Source organism: Panthera onca, chromosome B3, assembly GCF_046562875.1.
Source record: "Panthera onca isolate mPanOnc1 chromosome B3, mPanOnc1 haplotype 2, whole genome shotgun sequence".
In the NCBI taxonomy this organism is placed as follows: Eukaryota; Metazoa; Chordata; class Mammalia; order Carnivora; family Felidae; genus Panthera; species Panthera onca.
The window spans coordinates 34517297-34544243 of record NC_138344.1 but is presented as its reverse complement, the minus strand read 5'-3'; the positions used below and the strand labels follow the sequence as shown (position 1 = coordinate 34544243).

At 47.7% G+C, this 26947-nt stretch overlaps 1 protein-coding gene across 2 annotated transcripts in view; it reads left to right on the top strand.

The window, feature by feature from the left end:
* The first annotated feature begins 20054 nt into the window (after nt 1–20054).
* Nucleotides 20055–26947, top strand: part of THSD4 (thrombospondin type 1 domain containing 4) — a 571917-nt gene continuing 565024 nt past the window's right edge. For both annotated transcript variants that reach the window (XR_009606663.3, XM_060620985.3), the window contains exon 1: nt 20055–20311. The gene's annotated coding sequence lies outside the window, so the exon portion shown is untranslated. The remainder of the gene's footprint in view (nt 20312–26947) is intronic.

Here is a 26947-nt window from a genome sequence, read left to right as displayed (position 1 = left end):
TCATGTCTTCTGCCCATTTTTTAATTGGCTTGTCTGTTTTTTGGGTGTTGAGTTGTATAAGTTCTTTATATATTTTGGATACTAGCCAAAAAGATGCCATATATATATATATATATATATATATATATATATATATATATATATTTTTTTTTTTTTTTTTTTTTTTTTTTTTTTTTTTTTAACAGAGGCCAAGTCAGTGAACCAATCCCAGTTCTTCATGGTAGAGGGTTCTGTCCTTCCGCATTTTCCATCTGTGGACAGATTTGCTCAGAAGATTGTGGAAGCTATATTAATTCCTCAGAATAATGGCTTTCTGCACCATTTGTAAGTATCTTTTAAGTAGGTCTTCAACAAATGAATTTCAATTTCTCATAATTCAAGTCAATCCAGTATTTATTGAAGGCCTACAAGGATGGGAAAAAATGTGTTCTCTGACCTCATGTTCCCTGCTTTCACTGTCTTGGGATTGGCTGTGAACCCCAAATCGTTGCTTGGCAGGCAGCACAAAACCTCCAGCCCCTGCTGAGCCATTTAATAAGCTCTTAAGTTGAATTGGGGGGGATTTTCTAGAAAAAAGAAGCAGTTGCCCTAAGCATCCAGGAATATTTCATGCAGCTGTATTTCTAGCCTCTGCATTTCTTCCTGTTGCAAAGGATGACCTGTCCCTGCCTCTGTTCAGGACAACCTGCCACTTGTGCACAGGGTCTCCAAACATTTATCCAGCCTAGTCCTCCCCCCTAAGCCAACTACCTTTCTACCATGTCCGCTTGGACACCTACTGGACTGGTCAAAGTTTGCGTGTTCAAAATAGAATTCTGGATTTCCCACAAGAACCCTTCCCCCCTCCCCTTGTACCTGTCTTCTCTAGTTTGACCTTCTTTCAGTCAAGGGTACCATCATTTTCCAGATGCTCAGGCTCCAAGCCTCTATGTTTTAACCGAGTTTTCTCTTTGCACTCCACTCCACATCTCAACCATCAATAAGTGTGGTTGGTTCCATCTGCAAAATACATGCCAGACTCAACCACAGCTCAACATTTTGACATATTCAGATCTTTACTATTGTCACCCATCTGAACCACCCCCATCTTTCTCTGGACCTGCTCCAATAGCCTCATAGCTCATACCTCTGTGTCCTCTCCTGCTATCCCTCTCCCAGTCTCTTTTCTCCATGGCCAGCCAGGAGATATTTTATTTTTACTATTATTATTTTTTAATGTTTTTATTTATTTTTGAGAGACAGAGTGTGAGCAGGGGAGGGGCAGAGAGGGAGACACAGAATCCAAAACAGGCTCCAGGCTCTGAGCTGTCAGTACAGAGCCCGACGCAGGCTCGAACCCACGAACCGTGAGATCATGACCTGAGCCGACATCAGGAGCTTAGCCGACTGAGTCACCCAGGTGCCCCACCAGGAGATACTTTTTAAAAGTGCAAATCAAGTCATGTCAAACCCTGCTCAAAACTTAGAATGAAATCCAAATTCCTTATCACAGCTGCCTCTCCCTCTCACCTTCTCTAAGGCAGTAGAATACACATTTCATGGCAAGAGTTGAGTCTGTTTTGTTCACTGATACATCAGTGAAATAGGATCTGACACAGGGGAGAAACTTAATAAATACTTGTTGAATGAGTGAGAAATTATAATAGCTAGAATTTATTGAGTTTTTACTATGTGCCAGATACTGTGATAAGGGCTTTCCATGCTTTGTCTCATTTAACTCTCAAGCAACCCTATGAGAGGTTTACTATTATTTTACTCAGTTTCATAGGTGAGTAAACATCAGCGTAAAAAGATGAAGAAATTTGCCTAAGAAATTACACGAGCAGGGGATGAGAGCAGACCTTGCACCCAGCTCCATCTCACTGCAGGAGATTCTACTGCCCCTGATGAGGGCTGCTCTCCTATCAGTTAAAGTCCCAGTGAAACCATTTTGAGGTCCCCTGCTTATGAATTCTGCATGTGGCCACCATAATGCTCCTGCCAGTCTAACGGGACTGGAAAGAGCCATCGTTGCTTAGGGAAGAGTCGTGAGGATATTCTCAGCCTCCAGTTCTCCTGCCCAGCCCCTGGAAGTGGATTCATATTTCAGTTGTGGGCGGGGGAGGGGAAGAGGAGGAGCACAAGTGGAACGGGACAGAAGCAGTTCACCCTGGAAGCTGAAATGTCTGATCTTCCAAGTGTAGGCTTTGATGTGGGGCAAACACTGCCAGGTTTCCTACAGTCTTCATCCTCCCGCTTTACTTTTCTCTTGCTGCCCTCCCTTCGTCCTCTTCTGGATGGTGGTGGTGCAGAGGTTCTCTTTAGGAGACGATCTTGGTCCTCCAATCACATCCCCTTGGTCTGCCTTAGAGGTCCTTCCCCACCTAAGAATGTTCCTGGATCTCTCCACCTAAGGGCAGTTTCCAGCCCAGGAGTGCACTTCCTCCTGGTGGGCAACAGGCCAGAGGTTCCAGTGAGTTAGCGCTACAAGAATGACCCACTACCCCAGAGGGACGGGAGTTGGTGGATGGAAACCTCTCCCCCACTGCTCTTGGCAGGAGGACTCTGCAGAGTGCTCCAGTTTCCCACAGGGGCCCCAGCAGGGCTGAACGCCAGTGTCCACAGTGGTAATCTACTCATCAACACACCCTCCATCGGCTGTCCTTTTTTTCCTGTCCCTCCCCCCGACACCCTGTCCAGTGCTTCCCAAGATTATCTCTCAAGTTACATGTCCTGGAATCCTCATCTTGGGGTCTGCCTTTGGGGAAACCCCACCCAAGACAGTGTTTGACCCACCTAAGTTTGCTTTTCTCTTCTTCTATTATTCCAGTAAGTGGTCTTAAAATCATTTTGTCAATGGAGTTGGTCCATACTTCGTAAAAAAAAAAAAAAAAAAAAAATAGATGTACTTCAAACATTTCCTTCTCCTAGGTGAATAGATGCACATAGTTCAGAGGTTCTTCACAGTTCTCCCCTTTCTCCCCACAGATGAGGTTTACGGATGGACCAGCCCGAGCCTTGACTCTGGACAAGCCACCCATCTCCGGGGCTGGAGTGTCAGCCTCTGTTGACCACGGATTCTAACCTGTCTCCAAGGTTCTTCTGAAGCTCCCAAAGAGGGAAGGCACCCGGTTCTCTCAAGGGTAAGGCTGGAACAAAAGAGCCAGGAGTGGGATCCCGGGGCCAAGCAGAAATCTGGGCGGGCTCCTGATCCCAGAGTGGAGCACCTCTCCCCATCCAGCAGGTCTTTGCTGTGGGTCTGCAGCCGGGGAAGTCGATCTGTTTCATGCTCACTCTGAAACACATGTCAGCTACCTGATTGTGGCTTCCTCGGGGTGGAGGGTATGCTCTGTCCGTTCATGTTGAGTTTTCCCCATGACTCCTTTTGGTATTCCACAATAAGGCCGATCTGCCATAGCAACGCCTACAGAAAGTGGCACCATGCAGGGTGTTCCTTCTCAGCTGCACAATGTTTCCTTAAAGAAACACACACCTGGAAATGGAATTTCTGGAACGATTCCTGGATGCTTTCCAGAGGAACCCTGGCAACATGCGCAAATACCCTTTTATTTTCCAACATGGGAACACATATTTCCTATCTTTCTTTGGTGTGGAGGCTGCTCTCAGTAACCACTCAGGTGACACATTTCTGGGTGGCAGGGGTGGATGACGGCAGCGAGGCTAACGCAATACCTGTCAGTCTGTCTCATTTCCACCAGTACTAAGTGGGTTACTATTTTAATATCCCAGTGGAGATTATGAACTGGAACTCAAGAAAAAAAAGACGGGGATGAAAATTCTGGAGTTATCTTCAAAGAGACAGAATTTTAAATTACGAGAATGCATGCAATCTCTGTGGAAGAGAAGAGAGAGAAGGCGAGAGGAGACAGACAGGAGGAGACTGGGCCTTAGGCAGCTTGATCATATAATTGTTGCCCCAAATGGAACAAGTTTGAGAGAGAAAGGGGCCACTATTAATAATGACATGGGGGGGGGGGGAGGGGCGCCTGTGTGGCTCAGTCGGTTGGGCAGCCGACTTCAGCTCAGGTCATGATCTCGCGGTCCGTGAGTTCGAGCCCCGCGTCGGGCTCTGGGCTGATGGCTCAGAGCCTGGAGCCTGCTTCCGATTCTGTGTCTCCCTCTCTCTCTGCCCCTCCCCCGTTCAGGCTCTGTCTCTCTCTGTCTCAAAAATAAATAAACGTTAAAAAAAAAAATTAAAAAAAAAAAAATCCAAAGCAAGCTCTTTACTGATTCAGTACAGTATTTATAATGTTCATTGATCTATAGCTTACCCCCAGCCTTAAAATGATTTCTTACAGGGGCCCCTGGGTGGTTCATTCAGTTAAGCATCTGATTTCGGCTCAGGTCATGATCTCACGGTATCGTGGGTTTGAGCCCCATGTCCGGCTCTGTGCTGACAGCTCAGAGCCTGGAGCCTGCTTCGCATTCTGTGTCTCCCTCTCTCTCTGCCCCTCCCCTGCTCATACTCTGTTACTCTCTCTCAAAAGTAAATAAACATTTTTAAAAAGTGATTTCTTACACTGTTGAGTGTACCAGGTTTTAATCACGTTGGGGCAGTTTCTTTGCAAAAACAAAGCAGTTTTTTTTTTTTTTTCTGATAATATATAGATGAGAGTCCATCAGTGGGAGTGAACCTATTGCCCCCACCCTGGTTTCACTTTTCATTACTCCTGGTCACGTGTGATCCAGAAGCACATGACTTTCCTCTAATGTAGGTCATAAGGTCAGTAGTAGCCTAAGGCTATGTCACAACCCCTACGTCATTCACGTCACTTCATCTCATCGTGGAGGCATTTTATTATCTCACATCATGAGAAGAAGAAGAGTGAGTACAGTACGATAAGGTATTTAGAGAGAGAGAGAGACCACATTCACATAACTTTTATTATACTATATTTTATTACAGTGGTTCTATCTTATTATTAATTGTCATTAATCTCTTACTGTGCCTCATTTATGTTAAATTATATCATATGCATGTATAGGAAAAAACAATATATTAGGGGTCAGCACTGTCTACCATTTCAAGGCATCCCCCGGGGGGCTTGAAACGTATCCCCTATGGGTAGGGGGAGGCTACTGTACATGACCATGACTGACCTTCTCACAATGTTGTTCTGGGGAAACCTCTTTTTTTCATTGGGAGAACACTAAGATTTGAATTACTTTATCAAAAGCCAGAACCATAATAAGACACACTTTCAAAGAGAAAAGATGTCCCCAGTTCTTTGAGGGCTCTGTCCCAGGTGGTACTGCTTCTATGGAAAATATGTTGACTATATGAACTGCTGACCATCCTTCCAAATTCTGAATATAACTCTCTAATTAAACACCTTTACATATTTTTTCCTCAAAGAATTTCTGAATTGAGTCTTATTTGATATAGGGATATTAGACACTTTTGCTTAGCTCATTTCCTGACTGATGGACAGTGTGAACATGAATGAATTCAAAACTATGTTGACTGCCTAGAAGTCACCTGAATTGATACATAAATCATACTTCTTTATCCAAATGGCAAACCAGTACAGAAGCAGAAAGAAAAGATGTGGAGAATGAATGAGAATACAAGTTGGACTGCAATGAACAGTAAAACTGAAGTGGAAAGGTAATTTACGTGAACCACATTTATTTTATTTTTTTAATATAATTTATTGTCAAATTGGCTTACATACAACACCCAGTGCTCATCCCAACAAATGCCCTCCTCAATGCCCATCACCCACTTTCCCCTCTCCCCCACCGCCGCCCCCATCCACCCCCAGTTTGTTCTCTGTATTTAAGAGTCTCTTGTGGTTTGCCTCCCTCCCTCTCTGTTTGTAACTATTTTTTTCCCCTTCCCTTCCCCCATGGTCTTCTGTTAAGTTTCTCAAGATCCACACATGAGTGAAAACATATGATACCTGTCTTATTCGGACTGACTTCTTTCACTCAGCATAATACCTTCCAGTTCCATCCACGTTGTTGCAAACGGCACGATTTCATTCTTTCTCACTGCCAAGTAGTATTCCATGTATATATAAACCACAATTTCTTTATCCATTCATCAGTTGATGGACATTTAGGCTCTTTCCATAATTTGGCTATTGTTGAGAGTGCTGCTATAAACATTGGGGTCCAAGTGCCCCTATGCATCAGTACTCCTGTATCCCTTGGGTAAATTCCTAGCAGTGCTACTGCTGGGTCATAGGGTAGATCTATTTTTAATTTTTTGAGGAAACTCCACACTTTTTCCAGAGTGGCTATACCAGTTTGCCTTCCCACCAACAGTGCAAGAGGGTTCCCATTTCTCCACATCCTCGCCAGCATCTATAGTCTCCTGATTTATTCATTTTAGCCACTCTGACTGGTGTGAGGTGGTATCTCAGTGTGGCTTTTATTTGTATTTGCCTGATGATGGGCCAACGTTCTTATGTCTGTTGGCCATCGAGATGTGTTCTTTGGAAAAGTGTCTATTCATGTCTATGTGAACCACATTTAAAACACATACATTTCCAGGGTGCCTTGGTGGCTCAGTCGGTTGAGCGTCCAACTTCGGCTCGGGTTGTGATCTTGCAGTTCATGAGTCTGAGCCCCATATCAGGCTTGCTGCTGTCACCATGGAGCCCGCTTCAGATCCTCTGTCCCCCTCTGTCTCTGCACCTCCCCCACTTGCGTGCACTCTTTCTCTCTTTCTCAAAAAGAAATTAACATGTAAAAAAAACACCACATACATTTCCCAGACAAAATGTTGGAATTTGTGTTTCAAAACTGGACACCTACAGGCCTGCAAACTAGGTCTGGTCAGATCAAACTTGTTTAAGCAATTCTGTGCAAGTGAAATTTGTTCTCAGTTGTTTAAACTGCTAGATTAAACTGGATTAAAATCAGAATTGCCTTTTCACTTCAGAGTCTGCACTGACCATGGCCCCACGATGTCCCCTAGGTAGCCGGCTGGTAAAGTAAGAGAACGCCTCTCCTTCTGCGCCCTACCACCCACCCCACCTCTTCTCTATTTCTCTGGCTTCCTTTGGGAAGAATTGTTTGTGCATCAGGAGCTCCAACGTGTTCCGTGTGTACTTGGAAAGAATGTGTGTCCTGCTGTCGGGTGTTCTATAAATAGCAGTTGGTGCGTTGTTCAGTTCTACATTTTTGCTGATTTTCTCTCTATTTACACTATCAGTTACTGAGAGAGGAGTTTCGAAGTCTTCATTTCTAACTGTGGATTTGTCATTTCTCCGTTTCTATCAGTTATTGGCTTTGTATTCTGAAATCCTGTTGCTGGGTACATACACATTGAGGATTGCTGCCTCCTTGGTGAATTGACTCTTTTATCGTTATGCAACGTCTCCTCTTTGTCCCTGGTAATTTTTCACATTCCAATGCCTATTTTAATATAAAAATAGCCATTATAGGTTTCTTTTGATTAGTGCTTGCATGGTTTATCTTTTTTCCTTATTTTTATGTTGAACACACCTATATCAACATATCTAATGTGGGTTTCTTTTAGGCAATATATAGTTGTGTCTTGTTTTTATTATTATTATTTTAATCCATTCTTTAAATCCTGGTCTTTTCACTGAGAGGCCTGATGGACATACTCTAAAATGGCCCCAGTGATCCCTGTATCTTGAATTTATGTCCTTGCTTAATCCCCTCTGGTTAAGTGTGGAAAGGTCCTGTGAGTTGCTCCTAACCAATACGATGTGGCAAAGGCAATGGGATGTCACTTTTTTTATTACATCACCTGAGGTTATAACTTCCATCTTGATAGACTCGTTCCCTTGCTGCCTTTGATGAAGGAAGCTGCCATTTTGGGGAGACTCACATGGCAAAAGACATGACAGTTAACGTCCAGCTGAAAACTGAGGCCCTCAGTCCAGCAGCCCAAAAGAAACTGAATCATCCTAATGACCATGTAAGTGAGCTTGGAAGTAGATCCCTTCCCAGTCAAACCTTCATATGAGAGCACATTCCTGGCCAACATCTTGGTTGAAGCTTCACGAGAGCCACTAAGGCAGAGGACCCAGCTAAGCCATGCGTGCCTTGACCCCTGACCCACAGAAACTGTGAGATAATAAATATTTATTGCAGCTAAGTTTGTGGCAATTTGTTTCACAGCAACAAATAACTGGTATATGTGTTTGTACCATTTATATTTAATATAATATAGGTTGGTAATTAGATCACCATTTTATTTGTTTGTCTCTTCTGTTTTTCATTTTCCCTTTCCTACCTTTTCTTGTATTACTTGAATATTTTTGTACTCTGTTTTAATTTTCTATTGAGAATTTTACTATAGCTCTTTGAAAGGAAACCTTTTTCGTAGTTGCTCTAGGAATACATACTTAACTTTTCACACCCTATCTGGAATTCTATTCTACAATTTCAAGTGAGCTATAGAAACTTTATCACCGTGTAAGTGCCTTTGGCATCCCCTTTCGTATTGTACACATCATAGTATTACATCTACATACATTGACGACTCCATCAGACAGAGCTATAAGTTTTGCTTTAAACTGTCATATATATTTTAAAAACTTCAATCCTATTATATTTCCCAGATATCTTCCATTTTGGTTGTTCTGCCTTCATTACTGTTCTTACAAATTTTCCTCTGCTGTAATTTCCTTTTATGAAGAATTTCATTAGCACTTATTAGAGAATAGTTCTGGTGGCAATGAATTCTCTTCCTTTTCCTTTGTATGAGAATGTCTTCATCCATCTTTATTCCTAAAGGACATTTTCACTGGATACAGAATTCTGGGCTGACAGTTCTTTTCATTTACCACTCAAAAATTTTATTCTACTTCCTTCCTGTTTCCATGGTTTCTGATGAGAAACAAGCAGTCATGTGAACATTTGTTCCCCTGTATGAAATACATCATTTGTCTTTGATTGCTTTCAGGAATTTTTCTTTGTCTTTGTCTTTCATCAGTTTGATTATGACATCTGGATTTCTTTGAATTTATCCTCTCTGGAGTTCAGTGAGTTTCTTCAAGCTGTATGGTTATGTCTCTTGTGAAATGTGGAAGTTTTTCTACCATAATTTCTTCAGATATTTGTTCCCATTCAACACTCTTTTTTCTTTCCTTCTGGGAGTCTAATAGCACAAATATTAAATGTCTTGATATTGTTCCAGGGATCCCTCAGGCGCTGTTAGTTATTGGGTTTTTTCCCCCAATTTTTTCCTCTGTTATTTGGATTGGATACTTTTTATTGATTTATCTTAAGTTTATTTCCATTCACAGACTTTATATCAGTTACTGTACTATTCAGTTCTGGAATTTCCATTTGGTTTATCTTTTTATCTTCTCTTTTGCAGAGACTTTCTATTTTTCCATTTGTTTCAAGAGTGCTTGCTCTTACTTCTTGGAGCATGGTTATAATCACTGCCTTAAAAAATCTTCTCACAGTTGACATCTGTTGCTTGTTGCTTTCCTTGTCAGTTGTGAATTTCATGGGTCTTTATATGCTGAGTGATTTGGGTTTATATCCTGGACCTTTCAAACATTATGCTGTGAGACTCTGAGTCTGGTGTAAGTCATAAAAGGAACATTGACTTTTTTTTTTTTTAATCAGGCTATGGACCAGGTTATATTCTGACTGTAAGTTCGGACCTGCCTCCATGGGCTATGGTTTCAATGTCAGTTCTATTTTCAAAGTGCATTGCCATTCCGATGAGTCCAGTGTGTGTGCAACCCAGTGGTCAGTCTTGGGCCTGGATCAGGGTCTATCCTATAGTTCAGTCCTCAAAATCTGTATGGTATGCTGTTCAGTGTCAGATCCACACATGTGCAGCTTGGAGGGAAGCCCAGGAGTTCATACATCAATTCACGAGATTTCCTTCTTAATCCCTCCATTCTCCACATTCTCCCCCATGCTGTCTGGCTCCATGGAGCCTCCACTCCAAGCCCTCCAGCCAGCAAGCTTGGGCTTTGGTTTCCTTGCTCTGCCACATGCTTCCTGTAACTTTCTGTATCGAAAGCCAAGTGGTGGGAAGAAAGATTGGAAGCACAAAAAGAATACGGCACACTATGATCACCTTTCCTCTGGTCAAATAGAACTATTCCACCCATTAGGTGCTTGCCCGTTACCACTGCTGCCACAATATTGTCTGTGGGCACGGCTGGGAAAAAAAGAAATCAGACCCAGAGGATTTCCACCCCCCCTCCCCCCAACTCTTAGGAGTCTCCTTTCTTGTTTCTTGAAGCAGAAAGAGAGGACTTCTCTTGGAGCTCTTTCTCTCGGCCTCTGGTGCACACCTCTGAGTTTCTGACTGCCTTTGAGTCCAGGCGGGGCAACACTGGAGGGAAAGAAAAATGGCAAGCTCACTGCTGGTTTAGTTCAACTTTGCATTCTGGTCTCTTTCCCTCACCTGCCTGCTACAGTCTATGTGGCAGAGCCCTCAGATACCTACTCCATCTGTTCTGTCCAGGATTTATAGTTGTATTCAGTGTGCCTTCCCTTATTCTATGTTTTTCTGGAATTAGCATCTCCTTTTGCTTCTGAGATCACTGATCTTTTGCTGTGTGGAAAATGCTATCTTTATACGTGGCATTTATTGCAAAAAAAGAGTTGCATTTTAAAATTTTCGGTAATAGCTCTTTGTTATGGCCTAAAAGAGTTAGGCTGTCCACATTCTATTTTCTGAATCCACAATTAGAGGCATTTTTCCCGAAGACAAATTCTCAAAGGAACACATTCACATGAAGATTGAACCACAACCTCATTAGGCCTGCATAATACTTTCAGTGCTTTTCCTTGTTTGCATCCTCCCTTTTCACATTAATGGGGGAAAAAAATGCTCTGAGAAGGCCATAAAAACTCTGAGATTTTGAGCTTGAGTGGCCGGGAGAAGGTGCCCTTCACCCAGACATGGAGTGTAGAGTGGGAAACAGGTTCGGGGGGGTGGGAGGGACGGGGATATGTTCTGTGTTCTGTTCATCACACATTGACAGGAAGAGCCTGCCAAAATATCTAGGCAACGGGAGCCTGGAGTTGAGGGGCAGAGGTCAGATTTAGGTGGTAGCAAGAATCACTCCCCAAGAAGTTATCATGGAAGATACGAGGAAGAAAATGATGATGGGAGGGGAGACGATGCAACGTGGCAAGAGAGGAGAGGCAGGGGCCGTGTACAGAGATGTGCTTAAGCCTCCCACGGCCCAGGACTTGCCCCCATGGTGCTGGCCTCATTTCTGTATCACTGCCCTGCAAAGCTCTCCCACCGCTGTGCCTTCCTACCCTTCCTGGGTTTCACTCCACCCCCCAGATCTTGGCGAATTCCCCCTCAGCGTCCCCCCTTTCAGGGCAGAGACTGGCCCTCTTTCTGGAGCTTATTCAAAGGCAGAGGTGGTATTTTGGTCACCATGGCAGATCCACTGAGGGAGATTTTCAGGATCTCCCTGATTCTGGCTGCTAGTGGAGACAGTCTGGGGTGAACTTGCACCTTTCTGTGGCTTGCCTGACCCATACAAGAATTTCCCTGGGCCTCCTAATCGGCACAATTCCCTCTGTATGGTGAAGTAACAAGACTTTTCAAACACTTTACCCTTGCCAAATTGTGTTTGGACACACTGCCATATTTTATTGGAACAACCACTGTATGAATCCCAGTATGCCAGGTTTTGCCACAGTAATAAACCCAAATCTCAGTGGCTTAACACACCAAAAGATGCTACACGTGCTTACACAACAAGGGATGGTGGGTGCTGTGCTCTTCAGAGACCTCTGAGACCCAGGCTAACCAAGGCCACATCTTCGCCATTGTTTTCACAGTCACAGCGCCAGTGGGAAGGGGACATGATTTGTACACTGAGACTTAGAGCATCTGCTAGCTTTTCTCTTCTCTTTTCTTTTCTTTCTCTTCTCTTTCCTCTTCTCTTTTCTTTTCTCTTCTCTTCTCTTTTCTTCTCTTTTCTTTCTTCTTCTCTTTCTTCTCTCTCTCCCTTCCTCCCTCCCGTCCTCTTTCTTTCTTTCTTTCTTTCTTTCTTTCTTTCTTTCTCTTTCTTTCTTTTCTTAGAGAAGTCACATTCCATTGGCCACAGCAAGCCACATGGCCACATTTAACTTAAGGACAAGGAGACAGGGAAGTTAAATCCTCTCTTGCCCCTAAGGGCGAAATGGAGAATCTCGGTAATGACTACCCAAACCATACCCTCAAGAGTTGTTATCTCGACTTACAAATCGAAAAACTCGGACTCCATTAAGTCACCTTTCCAAAGTCACACAGGTAATAAGTCAGCAGAGCAAGGATCCAGGTGCATACTTGTTTAACTGTAAAACCCACGCACCTTCCACAAGTCAGATGTCTCCTCTTCAGGAAACGATTACACAGAAGATGGTTCTTATTAGCTTCAAGGGAATTTCAGATGCTGACAAGTAAAAAGTTTGACCCCCGATTAAAGTTAATCTTGTGAAAATGTGTTTCTTTTCTCTCTCTTCTTCAAACAACCTGTTTTTTAAAAAAAAGGAAAAAGAAAAAGGAAGAAGGGGGAAAAAAGAAGAAAAGAAAAAATAGGGGCGCCTGGGTGGCACAGTCAGTTAAGCGTCCGACTTCGGCTCAGGTCACGATCTCGCGGTCCGTGAGTTCGAGCCCCGCGTCGGGCTCTGGGCTGACGGCTCGGAGCCTGGAGCCTGCTTCCGATTCTGTGTCTCCCTCTCTCTCTGCCCCTCCCCCGTTCATGCTCTGTCTCTCTCTGTCTCAAAAATAAATAAACGTTAAAAAAAAAATTAAAAAAAAAAAGAAAAGAAAAAATAAAGACAAAAGAGGAATAAAAAAAAAAAAAATGAGCCCTTTGGGTGGACCTCTGACCCGTACCACAAAACCTAATTGCGTGTCAGGGCGATTTGTTTTTTTTCTCACTGTGTGGTATTTTCCACTCACAGAACTGGGTCAGAAGAAGTCTGTATCTTAATCTACACACTGGTTCTTGCTTCTGTTTGTTCTCTGCTTGATCCTGTCCCCTTCACTCCTCCTGTGGAATGTTCCCATGACAATGGAAGAATGGCCATACAGCTAGCCAGACAGAAGGGACAGACCAAGCACTCAGCCCAACTTCTCTCAGACTTACAATTCTAAGTGGGAAGGTACAGGGCATGAGGGTACTCGCAACCCATTTGCCCACTTGGGAGAAGTCAGCAGTGAGTGCGTAGTCCCACTCTGCAGATGAGGAAACTGAGGCGCAGAGAGGTTGAGTGATTAAACCAGATTAAAGCGACAAGCTGTGATTCTTTTCTTCTGAATCGTAGCTTAATTTCCTGTCCATTCCACACTGCAGCCTTGTATTTGCCCTTCAACTCCTGGGAAACGTGCCGTTAAGTATACCAGCTGACTAGGGGGAGCTCTGCCTTGTCGAAAGACTTCTGCCTTCACATGACTTGCTCTCTGGTGGTTACGAGAATAGGTGTGGCCCTTCGCCAGAGACATAAGAGGTGAGGCAGTGACCCCACTGCTCAGGCAGCTGGGCCCTGGAGGTAGGAGGTCCCCCAGTGCTCTAGAAGAAATGCTTCTCAGGTCTCAGAACACTTCCTGAACAAACCCGGAATCTACACAAGAGTTCTAGGAAGAGGCATAGGTAGTCGTAGAAACTTGGGCCTGTTCTGCTGGGCTGAGCCTCTGCACCAGCCCATCAAGGACACTTAGCCGTGTTCTTGTTTTAACTCCAGAGAAGGAAAAAAAACACCACTTGATTCAACGTGCTTTGAGTAGGGCCTGAAATCCTGAGCCTCGGTGTGTATGAGATTTGGAACTCAAGATGATGTTCGTGGTTTTGATGGCTGTTTCCGAAAGCACGAGACCCCCCAGTGTCCTCCATCCATGGACTTATGAGGGGTGGAAATGAAAGAAACCATTTCAAATGCAGCTTGAAATTAAAAAAAAAAAAAAAGTCACATACTTTTCTGTGTATGTCATCTTTTCCCAGATGGATCCGAAATGAGCCACATCATTTCCCTGGTGCAGAGCTTCTGAGAGAATCAGAGATCTGAGAGCTGGGAGGGGCTTCAAATCTCGGGGTGAGTCAGTTAGTCTCCGTTTCTTCCAACAGGTATAAATATGTTCTTCCCATTTTATAGACGAGGCCACTGCCATTCTGAGATTGGTGATTCCTATCATGACATGGCCAGTGGGTGATGCTGGTGTAGAGGTTGGGGGGGTTGGCTGATTGCTTTTACTGCATGGAACTGCTCCTTGTAGGCAGAAGATTCCTTTATCACACAGAGAGCAGTGAGACAGGAAACGTTAAAGGAAAAAAAAAAGGAAAAAAGAACGTAGGAGCCACGAACATCTTGGCAGCAAAGTCTGGCAAGATGTCACAACTGGCACCTAGCTGGGTCTCTGTATACTGAAGAGAGGCAAGATGAAAATAGGCAAGGTAAAGCAATGAACTTGGAGGCTGACCTTGTGGCCCGCGGTGCCCTGGGTTTATATACAAACCGTATCTGGCCAGCGTTCAGTGGCTATGCAGTATCTCCGAGACGTTATAAAAATGAATTAATTCAACAAGAAAGCCAGTTTGCTAAAGAGGGAAAACTGCCAGTGAGGTCAAGGTGATGGCAATTTCAGGCACCGTGTGAGGTGATTAGCCTCAAACAGAGAAGCCGTTTCCTTCACTGAGACCCCTAACCCCCAGGCCATCTTGGAGGCCTGCAGCACCTGGTCACAAGGTCAGCATGGGCAATGGGCAAAGGACAAGACCGTATTAGGAGAGTCTCCCAGGAACAGGGGAAGGGAAACACAGGGCATTCCTTTAGAATGATGGATTTGTTTTATTTTGCATTTATTTTTTCATTACAAAAGAATTGTGGAATGATGTTTTTGCATTACCTTTTTTTTTTTAATAACAAAGGGGATTTTTTTTTCCCTCTCTCTTTGGATAAACACAGATCTGATGGTGTCAGCTGCTGCTTAAACCCCCTCAGAGGCTCATTTGAAAATAAGCCAACTTACAAAAATGGTCATAAGCATCACCGACCTTTAACAGATTTGGACAGGACAGCTCTCCCAATCATTTACAAAATGATTTACTTCTATATTGGTATAGAAGTCACCTCCCTTCTTCTGATCTGGAATCCCTAGACCCTCCAATCCAGTATCTAGGACAGGAGGGGGCTCCAGGACCCCACTCCTTGTATGTGCTCTGATGGGACACCCCTGTTTTTGTGGTTGTCAAAGGATTGTTAACTATGCCTGCAGGGCTCGGCGCAGTCAGACCTCAGCCCATCCCCTCCACCTCCCTCTCTCTGTCTTAGGTTCTGAGTCCTGGCCACATCCCCCTTCCTTCTGCTCCATGTGTGTGTCGCTTCCCTCGGGGGCTTTGCAAAGTGTGTTTCCTTCTGTCTAGAACAGCCTCTCCCACCTTGTCCTCTTTTTACTCTGGCTAACTTTTCTCATCCTCCCTGTAATCCTTCACTGTGAGCTTCAATCAATATAGGTTGGCTGGATGAAGATGATCAACCAATCGTGTTTGAGAGGAAGCACTTGCAAGTGGACTTTTCCCATAGATGACGATTGTCTTCATCTAGGTAATCGGTGCCGGAAGGAGAAAGGGGTGTGAACCTGGAGGTCAAGATGCCCACTTTTCTTCTTGCTCGGCATTGCCACTCCCGGAGAGAAGCGGCTTCGATCTGGGTGATGCCTTTGAGCTGTGAGTATTATCACTTGCAAAGAGGGAAAAGAGAAATAATCTGAATATTTGGGATTCCAAAAGTTGTCTTGTACCAGGTAACACGAAGTTTCCTATCTCCTCTGACCAGACGTAGGATAAGAAGAAGAAAGAGCGAAGGGAGAGAGGGAACAAGAATTGGGCACTCTGAAACGGAGCCGGTCACCTCTGATGTTTGATAGGAGACTTTGATATGCCATTAGAAGCCATTTTGCCTCTGTCCTCCAAGCTTGTGGCCTCAGCCCTTCTCTTGCATAATTATAGATTATACATAGGTCAAGTAGGGGGCCAGCCCCAGGCGGGGGCATGGGAACTCGGGACTCAGTTTTCAGGCTGACATCCCAGATCCCCTGGAGGAGGAAGAGAATGAAGTGAGTTAATGAGGCAAGCAGGGGAGGAAAGGCTCCTTAACACTCACCCAAGGCACTCAGAAACAGCTTAAAACATTGGACAAAGTTTCCAGCTCACAACAGGTTGTGTTGTGTTGTGTTGTGTTTTCATTTTATTGCGCTTCCCTTACTTATTATTCGTTGGGCACAAGCTTGCCTTGACTTTACAGTCTACAAAGGTTTACAACCAAGAAAATAAAAGGAACGATTTTATAAGCATTGTAATGGATCCTGGTACCTCGCTGGAGCCTGAAATTAGGGGTTTGAAAATGTGTCTGTTTCCCTTCACCTCCAAATGTTAACAAAGTAGGGATAATACAGGGGTTTCCTTCCCTGCTGGGACACAACCCCCTGAAATGCCATTAGGGTGAAAACACTAGTGTTTGTCAAGAGCGTAAAGCAGTATTTTTTCAAAGCATAATTTTTGGAATTCTAGCCCCAAGAAATGTTCTGCTGGTAAAAGGATTCGTGGTCGGTGCTTATTAGCGAAGTACGGAAGCCGTGGTACTCATAAGTCTCCCCGACAAAGGTCTGGTTGTCCTGAGTTGCCTTCCTGCAATCTGTTCACACTCTGCTCTTACTCAAGTTCCACATGCTCTGGAATCCCAGGACGTTGCTCTCAGCAATTTGCCATTCTTCCTCAAGCATTTGGGGGTCTTTACCATGGACCAGGCTCCAGCCTGGGGCCCCTTGGGAGGAATGGCCCATGCGAGATGTGGTTCTAGCAGGGGACAGATTTAGTGAGGTGGGGCAGTGGCGGTCTTCTGTAGGGTGGCCGGATCATTTACCGTCACAACCGGGACTCACAGAGTGAAAGGGCACTGTTAATTGATAATTATGCCAGGATAACAGGTATAAATGAGGACTGTCCTACAATAGGATGTATGGGGAGTAGTTACAGGGGAAAGGTTTCAGTTCAAAATGAAAAGGGGCTTTCTAACAGGGAGCCTCCACTAACAGTCTGAGCTATTTTATGAAGTAGTAAGCACTTTGTCACTGAAGATACGCAAGAGCATAACTAACAACTCAGGCTCCAAGATGTTGTATATGGGAGACACTGACGCACCAGGAAGACACTCTGGATAGGATGACCCCAGCTAATCTGGGGCCCCTACTCTCCTTTGCCTTCTTTATTGGTGAGATTCAGTAGCTTATCTCATACACGAGGACCGAACCCTGCCAATCCGATTTACACATACATCCACACTTGGATAAAAGTGAAATTACAGCAGGACTGAAAGCTGAAAAACTTGTTTTAATGTAATTAATATTCACTGGTGCCTATGCATAATGTAAATACCTTTTTGTTTAAAATAAGATTGGAGAGGCGCCTAGGTGGCTCCGTCCGTTGAGCGTCCGACTTCGGCTCAGGTCATGATCTCACTGTTCGTGGGTTTAAGCCCCAAGTCGAGCTCTGTGCTGACAGCTCAGAGCCTGGAGCCTGTTTCAGATTCTGTGTCTCCCTTTCTGTCTCTGTCCCTCCCCTGCTCGTGCTCTGTCTCTGTTTCTCTTTCAAAAATAAATAAACATTAAAATAAAATGAAATGAAATAAATGAAATGAAATGAAATGAAATAAAATAAAATAAAATAAAATAAAATAAAATAAAACGAGACTGGATTTCACAGTATGGCATTGACATTCTTTCTTTCTTTCTTTTTTTAAGTTTATTTATTTATTCTGAGAGAGCACAAACGGGGGAGGAACAGAGAGAGATGGGGAGAGAGAGGATCCCAAGCAAGCTCTGACCTGAGCCGAAATCAAGAGTGGGACGCTTAACTGACTGAACCACCCTGGCCTTGACTTTAAATAATGAGAACATTCTGTGACAGGCCAGCAAAACACAGCCACCACGATCTGACCAAGTTTGAAGGGGATCGGAATCAGTTCTGAAGAACCAGCCTAGGTCAGCTGGGTCAAGCCTTCAGGCCTGTTCATACCTGCCTGAGAAACTCCCCTCAGCCTTGAAGACTCAGCTCAGGCAGAACGGACTACACTTGTGCTCCCCTCCCAGGAGTCTTTAGCTACTTCTGCATATCCCCCAGGTACACCACCTACTAGAATAATTTCCCGGCTGTGTGATGCCTCTCTCACCTCACTCTGAGCTTCTTTGGGACTGGAACTTTCTTCATTTCACTTCCTGCAGTCCGTACATGTCTTTTAAATGGATCCACCCAATGGGAACAACTTTTATTCGTTTTGCTTTCTTTTCAAAAGTTGTGGCAAAGGGGCTCTTGGGTGGCTCAGTCGGTTAAGCGTCTGACTCTTGGTTTCGGCTCAGGTATGATCTCTTGGCTTCGTGGGTTTGAGCCCCACAATGGGCTCTGAGCTGGCAGCTCAAAGCCTGCTTAGGATTCTCTCTCTCTCTTTCTCTCTCTCTTTCTCTCTCTGTCTCCCCTCTGCCCCTCCCCAACTTATACTGTCTCTCTCAAAATAAATAAATAAACTTTAAAAAATGTGGCAAAATATGCATTACATAAAAATAACCATTCTAACCATTTTTTGGCATACAATTCAATGGCATTAAGTACATTTCAACATGGTCTAACTTTTCTATCATTTTAAATGATTTAAACTGGTCAGAATTTACTAGAGCTGTTAGAGCTGCTTACCCTGGACCCATGGGACCTGTGACACCCAGAACTAATTTAATCCCACTCCCACCAGGTGCCTCCCATCAAAATCTGCATGATCAAGTGTGGAACTGTTTCCTCCCATTTGAACCCGTGCGGATCACTCAGGACTGGCTCTGCCCAGGCTCCTGGCACTCAGAGTTGGTTTCCTTTCTTTGGCCTGATCTCTTGGGTTGCCACTTTCTTTTGGTGATTTTTTTTCCCCTGGGGCTCCCTGCCCTGTTGCTCTCCTTTCTCCTCCCACACACCGCACCCATCCCAGGGTGCTTGGGGCAGGGAGCTCGCTTCTGCCGTCACCGTCACTGTCCCACTGTGCACCTGCACTTTCAAAACCGCTCTTGCAAACAGGCTTTGGAGGCGGGATAAACAGGCCGACTGGTATTGAGGGAGACTACCTATAGCTGGGCAGCCTCTTCAGATGTTTGAGGTCATGCCACCCCCACCGGGGAAGGGGAGAGGAGGCGACATTTTCTCAGTCGTTACCTCATTGGCCATAAACATCTCAGTTTGATGTAAAGAATGTCGCACGGCGTTAGGAACCAAGAAACCGGGCTCTGGTACTTTTCCTGCCGTTCAGTAGCTGTCCTCAGGCCCTTCTTGGGACAATATTGCCCAATTACTAAAAAGAAGGGCTTGGATACACAGACCAAAGCTTGATGACGATGACGATGATGATGGTTTTGCCGCCAGCTTTTTCCTTCCCACACTAGTACCTTGAATGAGACAAGTAACAAGGCTGAATCACCCTGGCTGTCCGGACTGTGTTTCATCTCTCCCCTCAATGAGCGCTGGAACTTTGGTTAGAGCCTGAAGGCTCTTGTCCTGTTCCTTTGCCTTCAGGAGCCCAGCGAGTCTTACCTGGCGAGTGAGCAGTGAGTGAGTGTGACTGTGTGCCCTTTGGAGGAGGGCTCCTCCTTCCCTATCCTTAGAGTCATGTCTTCTGCTCTGGTTTACAGAGAAATTTTCAGTGCTGGCTCCCTGCTCCAGCCTCAGCCCCCGGCTGCTGCAGCTGGAATGGTTGTTCCAAACACAAGGATGCCCCGTCCCTCCTGAACCCCAGTCCTTCAATGGTCCCACAAACCCCAGGAGAAGATGAAAGAGGGATTCCACCATTTGGCCCTGCTTTACCTCCTGGTTTCAGCCCTTTTCCTCTCCCTCAGCGGGTCCTGGCCGGCCCGGACCACACTCCACTCCACTCTCGCCACCCTCCCTGGACGACGTCTGTTCTCCCCGTGCCCAGGGACCCAGGGCTCAGTCCCGCTCCTGTTTGTAAGGGCCCCCTCCGGGGTCACGGCGGGAGGTTGGGGGGGAGGGCGTTCCTTCCCGAGGCGGCCGCCAGGGGGCGGCAGGAGCGGCTCCAGATGACAGCGGGAGGCCGCCGGTGGGGGAGGGAGGAGGGACCGAGGGAGCGCGGATCCCGGTTCTCCCGGTCGCAAACTTCGAGCCACAGCTTTCCGCGCGCGCCCGAGCCTCTGGCCGCCCGCGCAGCCCGACGCCGAACCGGGGCGCAGCGGGAGCCCGTGCAGGGCGGGCGCGGGGCGGAGGCGGCGGCCGTCCATGCGGCGGGCTCGGGGCTGCCCGGCGCCGGGAAGCACGCGGGGGCGAGGCGAGGCGGCCGCCGGCCGCTCCGGGACGCGGACCGCCAGGTGAGCAGAGCCGCCCGCGCCCCCTGCGCCCCGCCCGCGCGGCCCCGACCCGGCCCGGCCGCTGTCCTCCTCCCGGGCCCGCTCTGGACCTCGGGGCGACGGCGCGGGCGGCGGGCGCAGTGGGTGTGTCCGGGGAGCGGGGGGCTGCGCCCGCACCGGGCTTGGGGAGCCAGCGCGCCCTTGGTCCCAGCCGACGGCTGCGCCGCCTCTCCGTCCCTTCCCTTCTCTTCCCTTCCCGGGGGATCTGCTGTGTCCCGGCGCCAGCACGCACTCCTCCACTCTCCAACTCTGAAACTCTAGAGACAGCCAACCTGGGCCGTCCTGTAGTCGGGGCCCCGCGCTCCCCGGGTCGGGGCGGAGGGGGGCCGGCGAGGGCACACCCGGCCCGTGCGCCCCGACCCCTGCCTCGCCTTCCTTCTGCCCCGGGCCGGAGAGCTGATCCGGTCTCGGTCGGCGCGCATCGAGCCCCAGCCCGGGGCCTCGGCCACGCCGTTTTCTAGAAAGCCTCAAATCCTGGTGTGGGTCTGAGCTAAGCCGCTGCAGCCCCGCGCCAGCGAGAGCCGGAGTGGATGGGTTGTTTCCGCCAACTCCGGACACTTCCTCAAATGCAGCCCAAGTACCTGCAGCCCCTTGGCGCGTTTATAGGATTGGCTTTTGCAGAAGTAGCTCGTGGAGCTTTAGAGATCTGGAAGTTAGTATTTTTTTTTTTTCTTTCTTCTAAATAACATCAGCCCTAACTTGGGAAGGGGATTTCAGGGCGTTCTCAGGCCCACTTAGCATCTGGAAATTGCGGGTCTGGTGTTTGCTAAGCAGCCCACACCCAGCGCCCCCCCCCCCCCCCGCCCCCTCCCACCGGCCTTCCCTACTGCCTGTTAAATGTGCATGCTTGTGTCTCTTCTGCCTCCTTTGTGATCGACCCCCACCCCATTCCGCTCAGTAAGTGAATCTGAAGCCTCGGACCTGGGTAGCTGAAGCGATTGTGGGATGCCTGTTGGAATTTGGAATAAGAGACATGCAAGTCTAAGGAATCATCTTGTCCAACTGTCCTGCACAGCTGAAGGCACCCAGGCACAGAATTATAATGTACCGATTTTTCAAAGATCACACAGCTCTTAAAACCTGCACAACCTGCATATGTCTTTACTTCATTGATAAAGGGGTGATGAAGGACTTTATGGGATCTTACTGGGTCTCGATATACAAAGATGCAAACATTTTCAGAACGTGATTGAAATACAGTACTACTCAATTCCTATAGATTTTTGTTGGCACCATAGTTGAATTCCTTTAGAAAACAAAATCCTAGCCCTGGAATTAATTCGAGGAAGCAGATGGGAGTCCTGGGACTTTCCTATAAAGCTCTGCAGGGTTGGAGCAGGGATTTCTCAGAGGTCCCGGCCTGGGAAATGAGTTTGGGTGATCAGAATACTGGAGCCTCTACTGAACAAGCCACCTGGCTTGCCGTCTTGTGAAGAGGGCTGGTCAGATGAGCTCCCGTGATCACCTCCACGCCCAGACCGGAGCAGGCAGCAGGTCTTTCTTTCAGTAAGAAATCTAACTGGCTGCTAGGAAAAAATGAATAAAATAACATACAGTCCAGGGTTTGTGAGTAAGATCAGGGTTGGATATTTTGGCTTGGAGGCTTTTTGGGGTTTTTGTTTGTTTGTTTTGTTGTGTTGCCTGGAAATCTGATTGTGATTGCATCCAATTATCCTAAAGAGTGGCTGGGCACTGCCCCATCCTTCTCGGTCCCCCACATTTCCCTCCGTGGCACCACTTCCTCCCAGTTGGCAGGCAGCCTCAGGGTTTGAGAGCCCCATCCTGTCCCCCACGTTTAGAGCACATTCATTACCAAGTTCTGTCCACATTCTTTTGTGATATCACAGGGGTTCATTTTCCTGTCTCCGTTCCCTCTGCCCCCTCCATAAACCCTGTCCACATTACAGTAATCATCTCGCCTCTTGACTCCCAGCCACGAGTTACTTTTTTCATTTTAATCCATCTCCTTTCATGCTGACAGATTAATATTCCTAAAATTCTGATTTCGCCACATCATTCCTCTCAAGAAATCACAACGCGCCCCCCCCCCCCCCTTCCCTGCATTCACTTCTGTTTAATTCTTCTCCAGCTGATGTTTTTGGGCATCTGCTGTGTTCGAGGGACTATTACTATGTGCTGAGACTTAAACCGAGCACAGGACAATATCCTTGCCCTGGATTCGTTGACAGGCTAACAGATGATAAGTGGCCACCCGGGGAGACAAAAAGATGTTTAAAAAAAAAAAAAAAGTCACCGCGAAACTAATGCAAAACGTCGGTGATGTGCAACATGTCAAGGAGACACAGATGAGGAAGAAGTTTTTTTCTGCATGCGAGGAGCTATGAAAATTACAGCTGGGCTTTGAAGCCTGAGGAGGAGTTCAAGGAGATGGGAAAGCCGGGAGGAGAGGGGGCATGCCGGGCAGAGGGAAGAGCTCCAGCCAAGACCTAGCGATATGAACGTGCTGGAATGGACGTGATAGGCCAGGACAAGGCCAGGCTTCGTCTGGACAGTTAGGATTTGTCTTAATTCAAGTCCGCTGATCCAAGAGCAGCACACCTCCTACCTGCCTGATGTACCCAGTGTCTTCGTGGTGGTCTTGTATGCTCTCTAACTGCCGCTCGGAAATTCATACCTCCCGTCTGCTCCTCTAAATTCTGCTGGGTAAGTGTGCCTCAGCCCCTCCTGCACACACCCGTCTCTCTCCTCCCTGAACCCATCTGAAGTGCTCCCCTGCCTCCTTTTTTTTTTTTTTTTTTTAATATTTATTTATTTTTGGGAGAGTGCAAGCGGGGGAAGGGGCGGAGAGAGGGGGGGCAGAGGATCCGAAGCAGGCTCTGTGCTGCCAGGCTGACAGCAGCTAGCCGGATACGGGGCTTGAACTCAGGAGCCGAAGTTGGACGCTCAACCGGCTGAGCCACCCAGGTGCCCCGCTCCCCCGCCGCCTTTGCACAGACCGTGTGTTCAGCCTGGACACCATCTAGCGGGCCAGCCGCCTGTCCCAGGCGCCCTGAGGCTTCTCTTCCCTCCACCTTTCCGGGCTGCGTAGCACAGTGCCAGCCCGAGACCAGCACCGGGTGACTTGGAAATGCAACTGGGTTGGACCTTCCAGTCCCACTTTGCCTTCTTTGTCCTCTTGTCTCTACTTCTCCCACCTTTTATCTTTTTCTGTGCGTGCAGAACTGTGGTATTTATGTACGTAGGTGTGGATGCAAAGGTTTCTCGCGTCCGTATGGACTCTTGTCTGTGAAAATAACGGATTGGCAGCGTTAGGCCAGGAGCTACCGCCTACCACAGGCTGGCGCTGGGGAGGCGGAACGTCAGTGGGAAGCTCTGGGCGGCCTCTTGCCCTCTTTCGGTACCCCTCTCCCCTCCTCCTGCAGGACCCGTGGACTGACGCTGGGGGCGTCATTTCTGGGCCTCTTTGCCCTCTCTTCTCTCTCCGGGGCCCTTCAGAACTGACTTCTCCGGTTTCCGGAGCCTCGCTGGCCTGATGCTCTCATGCTCAGGTCGCGGTTCGTGAGCACTGGGGTGTGCTACGCCTGGTGCCTTAATCCTCCCACCAACCTGCGAGGGAGAGAGCATAATCCACATTTTACAAGGTAGAAAACTCCAGCTTACCTGCCTTAGGTCAACAACTCGGGTTTTGAACCTAAACCTTAGAACCCAGCACTCTAAGCCAGGTGCTCTTCCCACTATATCCCTGTTTCCTGAAAGGGCTGTGTTTGGAACATCTGAGTCAGGATTAGGATCTGCTGGGAGGACGCTCAGATTCCAGAGTGGAGGCAGGGCCTGGAAGTTGGCATTTGTCAGACTGCCTCAGTGATTGTTCTACAGACTGGCTTTGAGGACCCCTGCCCTCGGCTGCCTTAACAATGAGGATCCAGGGACAGGTGGTGAGTTAATAATATTAGCCGCTTTATCCCAGGTCGCATGGTCCTTTTTAACAGGAGCTCTGACCTTGACTCTAAGGAGGGAGTGCTGGTTTGTCATGGCCCAGGCCAGGCAGAGAGCCCTCTTTTGGTCAAAGGGGTCTTGAGTTCACTCCTGGAAGCGTGCTCCCCACCTCTCCCCGAAAAGGTGTGCAAGCCCAGCCCCCATGAGGCTCACTGTGAATTTATTTCTGGGCCTGAGCCAGTGCTGAGGGAGAAGGGTCAGGTGGGTTGGTTCCAGAGCCCCAAGTTTCCTAGGGTAGGAAGTGGGTTGGGACTCCCCAGATAGGGCTGACCGTGTCGTGCCAGCCACTGTCTCCCTCTCTTGAGTGGGGTCTGCTCACCGACAGATCCCTTTTCTTCTACAAGCCCTTATTTTGTACCCTTCTTCGGTCTCTGCCACGTGTGACAAAGGGATGGCCAAAGCCTGGGGGTGCTGGTGGGGGGACCGGCGCTGGGTGCTCAGTGCCAGGCCACATCCTATTTGTCTAGGTAAGACAAATGTACCCGGTCAGGGCTTGGCAGGCACTGTGTGCTAGAAAAAAAAATGTATATAAATAATATATATTATTTTATAATATATATAAATTATATATATATTCTGTATACATATATATAAATATACACGTAGTATATATGTGTATATATAAAACTTCAGGCCCCCTCAAGTCCAGGGGTTTGTGTCTGAAGGGCCAAATATTGCAACCTTTTATTCCAATCCAGCGAATGAACCCCTTCCGCTGTGCAGTAATAATAATAATAATAATAATAATAATAATAATAGTGAGTTATCCACTCAACATCCTCTCCCCTCTCCGCTCCCTCCTTGGGTTCCCATTAGAATCCTCAAGGAAGAACCTAAGATCCAGACAGGGAGCAAGTGTCCTCCTCGTGGTTAGTTGTCCCGGCAGAGCGGCCTCTGCCTGCTCAACTCTTTTCACCTCATCTTTCCACTGAACGTGCTGCGCACGTCCCTCCAACGAGCCTGGCAGAAGCCGCTCACTCATGCGGTGCCCCACAGTGCTGTCCCTGGGCCCCTCTCCTCCTGGGCGCGGTCCCGAGGACAGAGAGCCGGGCTGACGCTGTGGTGTCTTGTCTAGTGACACCGGGCAGCCTGCGACCTGGGCTGGGCAGCAGGCGGGCCCGCCCCACCCGCCCAGCCAGCTGGCTGGCTGCCTGAGGGCTGGCCAGCAGTGAGGACCCAAGTAATGAGTGATTAATGGGCGCCCCATCTAATCTCCTGCCAGGGGAAATGAAGGGCCAGCCGTGGGCTGGGGCTCGTCGTGACCTGCTCCAGGTGGGCTTGGAATGCACCCAGCTCAGGATGGGGATTAAGGCTTGAAAGACAGAGGAAATGAGATGTTAACCCTTTAGGCCATGGCCCTCTGAGCCCCAGCAGGGAAATCGCTAGGGAATTATCTGCAGGCACCTGATGAAAGGGGAGCACGGCCTTTGATTTATGGCAGGGATGCAGCCACAAGACACCCAGGGGGGTGGGGGGCGGGGTGACAAGCCACGCCTTTGACTTAACCATTTTTCTTGGAGGCTCAGTCAAGAGAGATTAATTTCTTGCGAACATGGATGCGTGGACAGCTGGGAGGCCGCTCTACCTGATTCCTTCTTGGAAACCTTCCGATTGTATCAGTGAGTTACAAATTGGTAGTTGCCAGACAGACCTTTCTTCCTGAAACGCAGTGCCTCGGGTCACATGTCATTTCAGGGCAGAGAGGAGGGGGTGTGGCCCCGCTGGACCACAGCTCTAGTGGTAGGATCCACCTTTTCCTGGGCACCGTGGTGCTGAGGGTGGGCGCCCCCTGGAGCCGGCTCCCTGGGTTCAGGCCTTGGCCCCACTAAGCTGTGGGTTCCTGGACAGCTAGCTTCCTTTTGTGCTGTGGTTCTCCCGTCTGCGAAATGAGGGTGAGAATAATACAGACCCTGGGTGAGAGTCACGAGAGTGTGAAGTGCTTACAGCAGCCTTAGACCTGTAGAAGTGCCATGGTTTTTTTCTCGCTTCTCTGGCTAAACCCTGGAGACCAGACCTTCTCCGGGAAGAGCACAAGCAGCTACTCTGCAGGGTCTCTGAGAATGGGTGAATTGCTTTGGCTGAATTGATGACGTACCCTCTGATTGATCTCGCTTGTTTGACCCTTGACCCTCACATGCCTTGAATTCTGATCCTCCTTTCCCCTCCCTTTGCTGTTGGCCCTCTGGCCTCCAGCTGCCCTTTGGATTACACTGCCCTGCCCCTTGCCCCCTGCCTCCATGCTCGGTGGCCGGATGTGGTGCATCAGGGCAGTGACGCCTGCCTGGTCCGGTCATGGCACGGCCACTTCTGCACCAGTTCTGCCCACGGCCAGCCTTGCCGTGACCTGACGGCTGAGGATGAAGAGGGCAGCTGCCTTGCGAGCAAAATTAGGAACAGCGGAGACAATCTGATCTGGATGCCAGTCACAGCGCTGTCCCCTTTTCTGGTTGGTCTCAGCTCCCATTGCCTCATCCTTGATTGAGGCTAATAATAGTAACACTTATCTAATGGTTGAGAGAAGGTCAAACCCGACCGTGGACATGAGGCGCTTTGGACTGTGATGGGGAGTTTACTGCTGGTTACAAGGCAGGCCTTAAGCCTGATAACGGGGTGTGCCCTGACATCTAGCCCCTCGAGCCC